This window comes from Pantherophis guttatus, chromosome 6 (genome assembly GCF_059756535.1).
Source record: "Pantherophis guttatus breed Tessera chromosome 6, ASM5975653v1, whole genome shotgun sequence".
NCBI lineage: Eukaryota > Metazoa > Chordata > Lepidosauria > Squamata > Colubridae > Pantherophis > Pantherophis guttatus.
This window is the reverse complement of record NC_142068.1, coordinates 59,203,567-59,219,057: the sequence shown is the minus strand read 5'-3', so window position 1 is coordinate 59,219,057 and position 15,491 is coordinate 59,203,567.

Genomic DNA, 15,491 nt, shown 5'->3' with positions numbered 1-15,491 from the left:
TGACTAATGATGACTTTGTCATTGCCAATAATATTCAACAGTTTGGGACCATGATAAAATCCCAGTAAAATAAAAAAAAAGGAAATCATTTCTAACTAAATATATTTAGCATCTCTTTAGGTTAGAATCTTGCATCAAAACCAAACTGGTTTTGATATATCACCCTATGTCATCTTCAGGTTAATAATCTGGTTTGAGTTTAACATGTTGAGAGAACCAATAGCAGGATATGTAAAACATGGTATATAGCTTATATTTATAGCTTATGTGCGCATCCAACCAAATAACCACAGTTAAGGTGTAAACTTATGGAGTTCAGTTGGTGTCATCTCACATAGGCAGATTGAATTTTCTATAATATTTTCTAATACTATAGATTTTGGAACAATTTCATGCATATCATTTGATTCAGACTATGAACAAGCCTATTAAACAATATCTGTACGTCTCTATCTCTCTTTCTGTGTATCCATTTTTTCAAGATCCTTTTTCTTAAGTTTCTAAGTGTTGTTATTGGAAACATGATTGAAATCTGACCAAAAAAGCACCACATTTTATAATAATATCCTGCAGCAAAAGTATGGCACTGATAACTAAACAATACTTTATCACCTTTGCCTTTTTCAACAGCTCCCATTAATACTGAGATCAGAATGTTAGGCCTTTTATTCCCCTGATGACCTGCTACTGACAGGGCTGGCTCTGGAAATGACACTGAAAAATATTTGCTATGACACAGTCACAAATCACTACTGGACAAGTTTAAAACTCAATATTCTCTAAACTTGCATCTGTTACTTTCTTGTTAGAACATATAAAATACAATGATTACTTTCTAGATTCCAAAAGTATTGAAATATTGATGTAAAGAAATGTGCTGCATTAACTGAACCCCAATTGTCAAAGGGGTTTTTTTTTTATGAAAGAATTATTGGGACAAATGAAGTTACATTCTGATTTATTTTTTTAAATAATCATTACCCATAGTTTTCAAACATATATTTATTGCCATATTTTATTTTCTCAGAAATCAATGTGATGTTTAAGTAAGATCATATATGGTCCTTACTTCTAATAAGAAATAATTCTCCCCCAAGCTCAGTGGAAATTAAATATGATGTCTTTGTACTTACCTTAAGGCATTATCCTTTAAATTCATAGATGTCCGAACATATTTTTAGTTTATATTCTGCCTTTCTACAATGGAATACTGGTTAGCTTTCACTAGAAGATTCTGAAAATGGACAATGTCATTTTCAATTTTGCCATTATATTCTCATTAAAGCAAAGCAAAGCAAAACAAAACAAAAAGACTATATTCTTTTTGTATTATATATGTCTATCAACCTTATGCCAATGCTAGTCACCACCTGATATGTCCATAGCTGCATATTAAATAGGATTGGAACACCATTATGCTAATGTACTTGTCACTATCTATTTTAAATATGAAATATGAAAATTACTGATATAAGTCAGTTTTGATGTCTTCCATGTGGAAACAAGTTTTAAAAGTTTTCATCTGAAAAGCAAGTCCCTAATTGAAGCATTTAGTTTCATTTACCTTCCAAGAGGACTGAAAAGTAAATCCAAGAATAAATTTATCCTGACACAGGCAGCTTCATTCAAACTCTTCTTCATAATTGGCAACCACCAAAATGCTCCTTTCATCTGACGTTCCCTTCCTTTCTTGAGAATAAGTTTCTAACCACAAAAATCCCTTAACAATGGACATCAATTGTGTTTGCCTTGCAAATATCCCCTTCTTCGCCTTGATTAATATCTCTTTTGATAACAACTCTTTGGACAGTCAAAAGTTTTCTGGTATTTTATCTTCAGTTGCCTTAATAAAAATATTCCATTTGGATTTCCGTTCCCCCACTCCTGCTCCCTCATAGCTTTCCTTCCTTCCTTCCTTCCTTCCCTCCTTATCCATCTCTCTCTCTCTCTCACTCTCACTCTCACTCTCACTCTCCTGTTCCTGTTCAAAAACATGTCCAGTTTATCAGCAGGCAAGTTTGTAAATGCTTCTCAAACCATTGCACAAAATTAGACTGTATATAACTAATATTTTAATCATAAAGTTTCCTGTGGTATTGGAATGACCACTTGCCTGCTCTGTTGTGGTACACCATTGCTAAAATGAAAAAGCTTTAAACAAATAAAATCAGAAGAAAAAAATAACAGCAAATGGACTAACTTACTAAGAGGACTAATCTAAACCAAAATGAGTTTTGGTTTTCATTTTAAATCAGAAGAATAATCCATGTATGATATAGCGCACCCTAAGTAATTTCCCCTCCTTTTCTTCTTCCAACAAGATCAAATGTAGTATCAGTTTAATATCCGATCTGTTTTCTATCAGTGTGCTATATCCTCCTTTGGCAGAAGGGTGGTCTCAAAAATATAATTGTCTTGTTCATTGCTTAATTCTGAAAATCCTTAATAAAAGTTGCAAAGAAATACTGAGAATAGTTTTCAAGGACTTTGAAGGAAAAAAATCTTTCATTTTACTCAAGTCAGTTATTATACCTGTTGTTCTTTGAAATAAAATATCATGGAAATGGAGAATGATATTTTTTAAAAATTTGTACAAAAGAGGATTGAAACAAGTTGATACATAAAAATAAAAATATATTTTTTGTCACACAAGTTTGGTTTTTTCTTACTAAACTGAATATCTTTAATATTAAAGGTAGTGATGCAACTGATTGGATACTTTGACATTACTGCAAATGAAATATCATTCTTTGCTGCAAATGAATGATTGTTTATAAATACTATATCATAAGATAAAGTGAATGGAAATGTTGAGGCAGAATGATTTATATAGGAACCTTGTCAACTTGAGGGAAATGTATGTATCAGAATGATGTATCAGTAAACTTAACCATCAGAAGAAAAGTCAGAGGAGACTTCCAGAATAGTTTTAGGATTGTGCAATAAAAATATTTCTATTGATGTTATGGAAGAAAGCAAACATTTAAAAATAATAAACATTATAGACATATGTGTCACCATCTCATTATTTATCCATTTGTCTGTAACCTTATTTTCTAGTTTTATCAAAATTAAATTCATTATTCTATTCCTTTGCATATCAACCAAATTCTCACCAAATGTTCTCCCAAAATTGTCAGACAAATATAGCAGCATAAGGATAATGATGATGATGATGCCTAAGAAAGAAAATGTAAAATAAAATACCAAAGAAATAATTCCAACATTTTCAAATATATATGCACTTTCAGCTTTCATTCAATTAACTTCTGTATGATTGACCTCAGGTGCAAGTAAGCATGGTTTCAAACCAAAATTAGAAATAGAGATACTTTAGACAAGTAAAAGAAGTTAATTACATGGTCTTCCTCTGGTTAACTTGAGTTGCTGTTATCTATTCAATTACTCAAGTGTAACAGTAGAGATTTAAAATGGGCTTCCCCTTCTTTGTACCTTTTGAAAACATACTTTAAATAAATATGCTATATAACTTCTCTGTGTGTATGTGTGTGTGTAAATATATATAGTGTACAGTATATTTTGATTTTCAAAATAGAAAACTTTTTTAAGTGTCAAAGGAAAAAGAGAGCTTTGAACTCCCCATTTTATAATGAAATATAATTACTTTGCAATGAAATGAAGTAATTTGTCACCTACTGTGCAATTCACATTTCCATATAGATCCTGCACACCTCTCTATGGTCCACCATTGCCTTGATTCCTTTCTCAACTTGGAAACTTATAAGCTGCATTTGCATTAAGCTGTTCCTGATATGCTCCAATAAGTGTGCTTTAGACACAATGTTAACATAAGGCCAAATCTGTAATACGGCATGGACAATTAAGTGCACAATTTTTGTATAAATGCAAAATCCCTCACTGTGAATTATTTAATTAATGCTCTACAGTTCATTTAATAGCGCTCTTTCAAAGGCCATTTCACTCACAGAAAACTAATTTCATTCTTCGGGTTGATTTAATTAGATTGTATGATATATGGTATTGTTAATTCAGTGTCTCTCTTACTCGGTGTCTAGGCCGTTGCTCCTATTGTCGGCAATCTGTCAGCCCCATTTTTAACAGTATTGAAAAATTCAAGCTTTATTATTGCTCACTCACTCTTTCTCTCCCATCAGGAGGAAAGTAATGAGCTTTTCTTCTTATGAGAGCAAGCAGAGAGCGTGGTGCCCTCAGTGCTTCAGGCATCAAGCAGTATTAACAGTCTGATTCATGAGTTAAGTTTCTAACTGCCCATGGCTATTAGCACTCAGTCCTTTGGCTGTCATTTAGTTAAAAAGACTCTTCGGTTAATTCACTCTTTTAATGAGACGGTGCTATTCAACTAATGTATTTTACTGTATGAAAGGTCACACCAGGAAGCAAAACAGATTGGAGGGAATGTAGCGGGAAGCCTGGCTGTCAAGAAACAGATCAAGCCTTGCAGGCATTTAGCAGTCACTGCGTCTGTAATAGGGTACGGAACTGATGGGGCAGTGTTCACCTCAACAGTTGAGCACCATAAATCAAGGCTAAATAGAAAGCAGATTAATCAGAGCTACAGACAAAAAAAAAGCACGTGTTTCATTACCCATATAATCACTAACATGATTGCCAGACAAGCTAAGGCACTGTACATAGGGGCTGACAAAATATAGTTCAATAGAGCACCAGAACTGAGCTTGGTGGAGCTGCATTTATACTAAATCCCATCTCTTTTTTTGGTTAAGTCACCTCTCTGGATATCACTGACTAAAAAAAGAAAGGCAGGGAAGGAGGAGCAAGAGGGGAATGGCATATAATTCTAACTGGGGTGTACTTAGGGGTGTTCTGTTTGACAGTATTTCATTCCAGCAAGTGCCAGGATTATGTTTATCTCCATGAACTTGGAAAAAGGTCACATGAAGCAACAGCATAGATGATCCCCCCTTTTGAAGATTTGGCATTTTAAAGTGATTATGTCTATCTATGATAAAGAAAGGTGAGACCACTCCCCTAAAACAAACGAAGGCCCAAATCATGAAGTCATGTTTCCTGATCTCAGATTTAATATGTTTTTAATTGTTTTCATATTGACTGAATAAATTGAAAACTTTCAGTAGCTTAAGGTTTAATATTTTTTCATACCTTTGTCATGGCTGTATTATATTTCATCAGACTTCTCTAGACACAAGACTTCTTTCTTTATACTATATGTATATAGTAAGTATGTTGTCAGTTGCTAGACGTTTTACAATTTTACCTCAGACACGAAGTTATAAAGCTGTTGAGTGGCAATACAGAACACTATAATCTCAGCTCAACTCAGAATAGAACTCCTTGAGTCTGGATTGAAATAGTCTGTAATTGCTGTTATACCATGGCTATTACCAATTTGTCTACAGTATTGTATTTCTGTTATTAAATGTTAGGTCTTTTGTTAAATGTTAAGAGCTTTGCCTGAAACATTACTTGATGAAACAAACTTATTTGCTAACAAAAAACTAAATGTTGATTTTTATTTTTATTTTTTTGTTACTTAAAAACATTCATCAGTCCAACAAAGTGCTTTGGTTAATTCACTCTTTTAGGACAAAGGCAAGGGCAATGTGTTAAATATAGGACAGACTGTCTATAGATGTCTGTTGAGTTCACTCAAGAATACAACTGTCTTTGTTCCTCTCCCATATTTTAAATTTTTCATTCTATTATCATAGAATTTCAGCTAGGTTGGAGTTGAAGTCAAGTTCTGGAATCTCTTAATCTTTGGCATATAATCATTAAGGTTTCTGATATCCATAGAAATAACTACCTGCAGGACTTGAGGAGGAGACAAGGGAGGAAAATTTGAATATCCCTATTTCTAATCTTGGGAAGGGAGCTCTTCAAAGCAGTCCACATGAGTACTAATTCTATGTTTATTTATGTTACATGGTTACATTAATGAAATATTGCAAGACAGAAAGTATTGCTTCTGTCTTCTCTTTTTTTTCAGAAAACAATGGATGGTCCTTTTTTAAATGCTTGCCATGTCCCTTCATCCTATGGACTGAAATGTCTTCTATAAAGGTTGTCCAGTCTGTGTCTTTTCCTCCTGTCACCCCAGGTCATTCTTAATACCATTTCAGGAACTGACCAATCCTTAATTTTTAGGGATGGCAACCAGAAGAGTTAGTACGGTTTCATGCCATGACAAAAGTTTAATAGTATTGAATGATCTCCATTCAATTTTGTACTATTTGTAAACATGTTTTAATATCTGAACATGTTTCAATTTTGTATATTTGAATATAGTATATATAGTATATATAGTATAAATATGCACTTACTTTTATAAAACTTCAGAAAAGAAATATTTTTGTATGATGGAGCAAAAGCAAATTTACATACCCAGATTTGCAGTAGAATTGTCATATATATATGCCTAACATGCAGGAACCCAAGTTCATCAGCCGTCTCCTGACATACCAAACTACCATTACAGAGATGTCTACCTTTATATGCCATTATTCAATTTGGCCCTTGCGCGTGTAATAGGCCCTTCCAGCCTTCTCCCACTTGTAATAAGCTGTGTTGTTTTTGCTGTCGTCATGCTGAATGATGGAGGCTTAATTCCTATTTCCTCCTTCCTAGCTTGCTTATCAGTGGGGGATGATGTTAGCCTGTCAGCCATTGCAATTTGCTGCCTTGTCCGTGACTTTGTGATCGGCCAAGTTTGTTTCTCATCAATCCTATCTGTTACAGTTTGAGACAGCCCTGCCGGGTTGCTCTGTGTTTGGCCAGGACAAACTATGCCTTCACAGGCTGAGTTTGCATGCTCAGAGGTAGGGGGTGGATGCCTTTGATTATAAAGGTAAAGGTTCCCCTCACACATATGTGTTAGTCATTGAATATCTCATACAATTACTTCATGATGAATAGAAATTCATTACTATTCATATGTATATATATATATATATATATATACACACACACACATTTTATATATATATAAATATATATATTTATTTATTTATATATATATATCAATAAATATATATAAATATATATATAAATATATATATATTTGTTTTGTTTTCTTTTCGTAGGCCTTTATGTGTATTTCTCTTTAGCCAGGTTCTTCCTACATAAACCAAGATTTTTATGCAGCCCTAGTTCAGTGAAATCCCAATCCACTAGTTTCTAGGCTTTTTTTTTCCTGGCAGCCAGCAAACACTCTTGGGAGACTATATATATATATATATATAGTGAGAGCTTGCTAGGTGTTAGAAAAGAAAAAAGCCCAGAACCGAGTAGATGAGATTCTACTGAGCTGGAGCTACAAAAAAACCTTGGCTACGTAGGGAAAACCTGGCTAGAAGAAAAACACACATAAACCCTACGAAGAAGTAAGAAAAAATATATATATATATATATATATATATATATATATATATATATATATATATATATATATATATATATTAATGAATTTCTATTCATCATGAAGTAATTGTATGAGATATTCATTGTCTCATAACTATATAATTATAATATAGCATGATCAACATGCAAGGAATCTTATTTTGTTCTTCCAAAAAAACCTAGTAATACTAATTTTTGCTGAATTTCAGCTTTGTACTTAACAGCAGATACATTCTTTTAGAGTAGAATAGAATTACAGAGTTGGAAGGGACCTTGGAGATCTTCTAGTCCAACCCTCTGCCCAGGCAGGAAACTGTTGTAAATCAGAGGTCCAGGCTTTTGCTCTGTTCCAAGATGTCTCCCAGATGTCTCTCTCGCTTCCCCGAGAGCTTTTATTTTTATATAGTTTTACACAGACAGATAAAAGATAGGAGAGCAACAGGGTTCTAATTGGTTAAACTATTCACCTCCCTCTCAAGATGCCATCCTCTCTAGGTAAGATGAGATAATACAGATCAGAGCCAAGAATGAGATCATCCAGGAAGAAGATAGAATGACACCAGAAACGGAAGCAATGTGCTGTGTCATCCTTCAATTCCCTACAGGAAACCCAACACCACTTCAGACAAATCGTTATCCAACATCTTCTTAAAAATTTCGAGTGTTGGGGCATTCACAACTTCTGCAGGCAAGTTCTTCTTACAGTACAAAAATTATGAATATTATTTTTTTTATTAAGGAAGAAACTTGTACCCTCAAAATGGCAATGTTAGGCCTTGCCAATGGAGAAAGCATAGGTCTCTCCTGAAATATTTTGGTGTGTAGAGAAGAAAAGCTCCTCTAACTCACATTATATAGTGGCCTTGCATTATTCAGTCTTCCAAGGCAGAAAATCTGCTTAACATACAGTATATACATAACATTAAAAATCAACTGACTCACTGTACCTAATGAAGAGGCCAGGCCCAGCAAGGCAAGTCTAGCATCCTAGAGCTGTTTTATTCTGCACTCTTATTATTTCTTCCCAATATTTGAACTTGTATAAATGGCATTGTTTCTTTCTTTTAATATAATGCAGACATTCATGAGTTAATTTGCTTGATCTGTTTTTGTTCTGTCCCTTGGAACTATCCCTGACATTTCTGTATTCTTTAATTCATTTCTTTCACTGATTATAGTATGGAGCCAAGCATCTTTGCACCTCCAAAAAGTAACAGGTTCTGGAGTTTCATGAATTTGATTTTATCTATATTTTATTATTGGCTACCTCAGGTTCTATTTTGGGAAGAAAACAACAAATCAAGTAAATCAAATCAAAGGTTGGAAATAATATATTTGCACATTGATTATGGCCTAGAAAAATTTCTTATGAATCAATCGTGCAAATAGATTGGAAGTACATCCATTGTTATACTTCTGAACAACACTATATAGATCATTGGAATCACCTGCATGAAAAATTAAGTCTGAGTGGTAAGACTCAAGTGAACCATTAGATGCATATCAGAACCACTATGCGTAGTGTTCAGCCTTGACAACTTGAAGACCTGTGGACTTCAATTCCCAGTTTGGCTGGGGAATTTTGGGAATTCCAAAAGTCTTTAAATCGCCAAGGTTGAATGCCCCTGATCTACATAATTAAATGTTTTTTTTTAAAAAAAAAATATTATAAATGCAGGAGGATAATAAGATATAGCTAAGTCAAAACTAAATTATTTTTTAGAAACAGTAATTTCCGCAAACTACAGTAAACATACCATGCTGATTTAGATTTCCTGAGCAACTTCCAAACCGGCAAACCGTATGCTTAATTACCAGACATCTGTTGCGAAGACCATCCCTCGCTTTTGTAGCACTAATACGACTGTATGAATTTTAAAACCTGTCAACAAGGGATCACCAAAGCTTTGGGAGCAGAGAGCAGCTCACTTTAACCCTTGAACCAGATAATCTAACTGTAATCCATTCAAAACTAATCAAACATTTACAGAACTGCAGCAGCACTGAGCAAAACAATTCATCATCTTCATATGCTCATTACAATGCAACATCTCAATCTACCTATGTAAATGAGGCCTGGGATCAGGCATTGGGTCCATGTATAGAAATTATAAACAAATATTCATCCATTATGCTGCTGAAATTTAACAGCTGAAGTACTAACAGTAGCTGAACTTCAAGCCCTCAGTATCAATTATTTATGAACTTAAAACTGACAAGACTGTCTAGGTGAATTAGCTGCGTATGTCAAGCTTTGTTATAAATCCCAGCCTACTGTAAAAAGCATATACAAGGAATGTATGTACAAGGTTGACAATATATCAACAGGACGGTGTTAATAATTTAGGTGAATGGGATAGGGAGAAAGCACCAAAGAGCTGAGCTCAATGATGGGCTTCAGATTACCAATAAAAAAAAGATTTTTTCCAATACAGAGCATCAAATAAAGTATTTGCTTTATTGTTCTACTGTTTTTCAGGGTGGTTTTTTTTAAAAAAAAAAAAAAGAAAGAAGATAAGCTAGATATCGTTTGAAATTGCTTCTGAATATCATTAGACATTTTTCCTCTCTCACTTCCTTCCTTCCTTCCTAACTTCCTTCCTTCTTTCTTTCCTTGGATGGATGGATGGATGGATGGATGGCAACAGATGATGAATAGAAAGATTGATACAAAGATGTATCAGAGAAGATAAAGATATACAGAATGCCTGTTAAATTCTGCCTTGAGTTTAATTTAATTGCATCTATATTCCATATTAGATTAATTTAATTAATATGATTTTAAATTAGGGTAAATCAGATATTTTGAGAAATATGACGTTTGTCCATCATTTTCAAAGAAGACCTTGACATCTAATGAGTTGTGGGCTGTCCATGGTGTGTCCACAGGTGGCTGGTAAGGCCTATACAGGCACGGAACATTCTGCCACATGTTGGGCAGACATGTGTGGACACCACTATTGCAGCATTTGCAGCTCTGGCTTTGCAGAGTGCTCGCTTCTCTTGTGCCATGGTTGTCCTTCTGTCTTCAAATGGCAGAAGTATATCACTGCAATAACTTTTCTTCTAAAGTTTAGTCAGCCTCACAAGTATCCTAAATATTTTCATTTCCTCTTTTTCTACAGTGTGTCAATTGAAATGAATCAACCTGCCAATCAATCAGATGTAACACTTTAAAAAGCTATCGGGTACATTCATTACTAATAAAAATACAATAAATCAGTTTCTTTTCCCTTTTTTTAAACTGGAATGCTAATCTTTTTTGCCATTGATCATTTTTGATTCCACAAACTTTGTACATGGACAATTAAATTCAAGACACATTTCCAAATGATAAACAAAGGAAAATAGGAACCCTACAGACTTTGATGGGTGAATGTGAAACCTGTTAAGCTTTTTTTTCCATCTTTGTCCAAGGCACATTCAGTGACAGAGTTCATATGTCAGAAGAAAATAAAGCCACTAATAAGTTTTTAAATGCAGGATTATGATTATGATTATGATTATGATTGACATTGTGGTACCAGGAGATGCCAAAATCAAAGAAAAAGAACTGGAAAAAATAATGAAATATCACAACCTGACCATCGAAACTACATGGCTATGGATGAAACATGTAACAATGATACCCATTGTCATCGGGGTACTTGGTACCATGTCCAAAATTTTATAAGATACAACAGCAAATTGTAGCTTCCTGCAATAACACCAGCGGAACTGCAAAAAACTGTGCTACTTGGAACATTGTACATCTTAAGAAGGTACTTAAGAAGGTACCTAGGACGCTGGCAGCAACCCTTATCAACCATTAGCACCAGTCAATGGTATTTGTGATGCATTTTTGAATGTTCAGTTGACTAAGTTTCATGTTTAATGAATACAATTAATAACAACAACAACAATAATAACAACAACCTTTATTGTCACTGTACATACATACAACAAAATTGATTTGGCTGCTATTGGTGCAATCTATAACAAAATACAAAACAACATGAATAATATAGAAAATGGTCCTTATACAAGTAATTAGGGAGAAACCAGTCATATGTTTCCCTGTATGCATGGAGTGATTGTAGTTGTATTTAGGAGTCTGATAGCCCATGGATTTGTTCGGCTGGCTATACTTTGGTGTCTTCTGCCCGATATTAAAAGTGAGAAAAGACACTTACCTGGATGTGAATCGTCCCTAAGTATCTTCCTTCCTCTGCTGAGACAATGAGACCTGGCGATGTCATCCAGTGGTGTTAGGGGGCAACCAATGGTTTCTTGTGCCGAATTAATCACTCTCTGTTACTTCCTGTCTGCAGCTATTGAACCAGCATACCATACTGTTATACAGTAGGCAAGGATACTTTCTATCATAGACCGATATTTATGACATTATTTTTGTTTCATTGTAGAATGAAAAAGTATTTCTGCACTTTATAAATGTTAGTCTTCCATTCATTTCTATAGAAGCAAATTTATGAGACTGCTAAAAGAGGTGCACCCAGATATAAAAGGAAGTCCCCATGTTAGAGATTTTATCTTGCATAGAATGGCATGAACATGAGAGCAGCAAAGCTGGGCTTTGGTTGCAATTATAGTATATCAACTAAAACATGTCAAAACTTACTGGCATTGTCCTTATTTTTAGTACGAAATTATCAGTGTGGTACAAGTACAATCAAGGTTGCTAACCTAAATACCAGTGGACCATCTGGTCATAAAGCACATGGACAATTGCAATTTGAGATGTAAGATGAAATATACACTATGCAAGTGTGAATTCCTATCATCTAAGTTGTGGGTAATGGGAATGTAGGAATCCGTAGGTTTGTGTTAGCAGCAAACTAAAATACTAGCATATAAGAAACATAATGATATTATCACACAAATGCCAACCTTAAGTCCTTGCATCCCAATATCTGATGTCAGTATGTAATTGTGACATTTGTGTGATGATCATACACATTTCCTCAATTGCATCCCTTCCTCACAGATGGGCATAGTGATGGTTGCATGTTGCATTCTCATAAATGGCAATACTTGTTTTTTTAAAAAATATGCAGGATTCTATAAGAACATGATCCAGGAGAAAAGGCACGAGATGAGAAAGTTGTTAGGTCATTTAATGATGCAAGGATGAATGAGATAGCAACTGTTGGACAAGTAACTTCTTGGAGAAAAACATGTTTTATATATGTGATTAAAATATAAATCAATTAATGTGTACACTTAACAAGGGAATGTAAATTATGACCAATTTGAGTGACCATTTGATTGCTTATGTGAAAGATAGAAAAATTGATGAAGGATAGTAGGATAATGGGAGGTACCACCTATGTGGAAGACAAACATTTGATACTGCCAAGAATGAATCTTGTAGAAAAATAGACATGGAGGAAAAGGCAAAAGGTTAAAACAATGAGAATGAAAAAATGACTGGATAAAGAGAAAGTTCAAAGTCTGTAGGAAGATATATTAGGAGGTAGATTAATTTCTCAATAAATAAAAGGAAAGCACATGAAACAAAAGAAGATGCAGAAGGAGTTTGTAAAATAATGGCAATAATAATCAGCTTCAGAAGTGTATGTAATTATACTAATGGAGTCTATAAAAAAGAAAAAATTAAATTCTACATGCTTAATGATAAAATGAAAGAAAAAATGCAGGCAACAGAATTTTTGCTAAAAATTGGAGCAAATGGATTTCAATACAATATAGAATAGACCGAATGCCATCTCTTTGGCTAGGAAAAACACCTATTAATACCTCTCAATTTTATCCAGACTATGCTTTGGTTCATTAGCTCTTTTGATTTACTTAATATGCTGTCTTTTAAGTGAGCATTCATTACTGATACTTCAGATAGCATAATCTGACTGGTGACCCCATTCAGACACAAGAAAAACTCAAATGAAAAGCAAGGCGATCAGATCAGAGCAACATGCATAATGCGTGTTCTGTGTTCTATTAAATTGTTCACTATTCACCAATATTTTCACCAATATTTTTAATAGATTTCAGTTTTAAATCTGATCTTTGGTTTAGATATCTGTTTGTTCAAATGATAGGTCAAGAAGTCGAGACTTTATTATGACTATTTTTCATTCATATTTTTCTTTCTATTATTGTTTTTTCCCCTCTTCCAAAGTGTACATTGATCTTTAAAAGACAATAAAAGACCAAGTATTGATGGGATTCATTCTGAATTACTGATGCTTCACCTTAGAAATAACTTCTTCCTTCATCCTTTTAAAATCACTCATCATCCTAAAAGAAATGAGTGATTAATCCAACTCCAAGTAGCATGGTGAAATGATTATTTTTCTCAGAGACTTGGCAAAAGACCACTGCATTTAAAGTTCACCTGTATTTCTGCTATTTATGGCTCAGGTTGCCCACTGGAAATGTACTTAATTGGCTTGGATGATCAGCCCCAAATGCCAGTCTCTCCATACTTCACCCAGCCTCACCCTTATCACCCACCCCCAAACTTAGCATTGTTTCATCCTTCCTTATCTCCTTTTTTAAATAATTGAAATGTGTCTTGTTTGGTTGTCTTCTATTTAGATTTTCACAGTTAACAGAATTTTCCTCACATCTAAAGCTAATTGAAGAAATATTTTACCTTGTCTTACAAAATGGAAGGTGAATATTAAGTCTGACATTAACATGGATATGCTGGAAATCTTGATGATGCAATCTTAATTCTTGCACTATTATTGCCGGCTGCCTGCAATTTGGTAGTTCAAATCTCACGAGGCTCAGGGTTGACTCAACCTTCCATCCTTCTGAGGTGGATAAAATGAGGAGCCAAATTGTTGGGAGCAATATGCTGACTCTGTAAACTGCTTGAGAGGGCTGTAAAGCACTGTGAAGCGGTATATAAGTCTAAATCCTATTGCTATTATTTTCATGGCAAATAAGAAAATATATTCCATAATGCTAAGTTCATTGTCACTAAAGTCCACATATAAACAGGGCTAATATTAGAATCTCATCTCAGAAGATTTTCAGTTCTTTCATTTTAAGTATTTTATTTTGAATTGGCTCTTTATTTTTAAAAGTTTCCTTTCCAGTTTTTGCAGTGAAAACCTACTTTGGTGCAATGGTGACAAATTTATCATTATATCAAATTAGGAAAGACCAATATACACAATTGTCTATGATCCAAATGTGGAGATGCTCCCATCCTATTATGATTCAGTATTCAAAATAATGAGCCGGATCAGTATTTTTCATTCAGGGCCATAAATATAATAAAACAAAATATGCCCCCAGAATATTTTTCAGAATTTTGGATTTGGATTCTATCACATACAGTTGTTTACTGGCCCAGTTAATAAAGGAAATAAAGGATAAAGTTCCATGCCTATAGAATACAATAATAAGTAAGCCAGGAGGTGTTCAATTGAACATTTTGCCCAGGACTCTAAATTTATTAGAAGCAAACTATCAATGTAACACATTTCATGTGGAACAGACTTGATTTTAAAGTTCTTAATTCTTCTTTTTTTCAGACTACCAACAAGGCTGCTTACGAGTTTCCTTTACCTTTACTTTTTCTACATCTGCTAGTGTCATACACATTATAAAGGAAATGGTGTTTCAATTGTGGTACCACACCCTCTATTTTGCAGATTTTAACAACCTTCCTGCCGATGCCCATGGCTAATCCAACTTCTATCGCAATTTGACTTTGAAACAACATAGATTAACTGGATGGTTTTCCTTCTAAGTGTCCATGTAGTTGTTGGAATATAGGCCTGAATAAAATATAGTACTATTGATTTTTAATTGATGAGAATGTGTTTGGACTATTAGATGCTAATCCTTCAAAATGTTAGTAGAAAAAATAAGAAGAAATTTCACACTTTTTAAAAACCCAGTTAAATTTAAAACAATAGGTTTTTTAAAAGTGTACTATGGACACTTAACAAATTTGCAAATACTAAAAAAAACCCAGAGGAAACAATTATACCTCTATCTAATCAGCCTAATGTCTACAATAATTGTTTTAAGATACAAGGCACATCAAGAAGATAAATTTAGCTTTAACACTGGGAAGGAGTAGTTAGCATTTAAAAAAAAATCCATGGTGAAACTGTCTACGGAATCTTAAA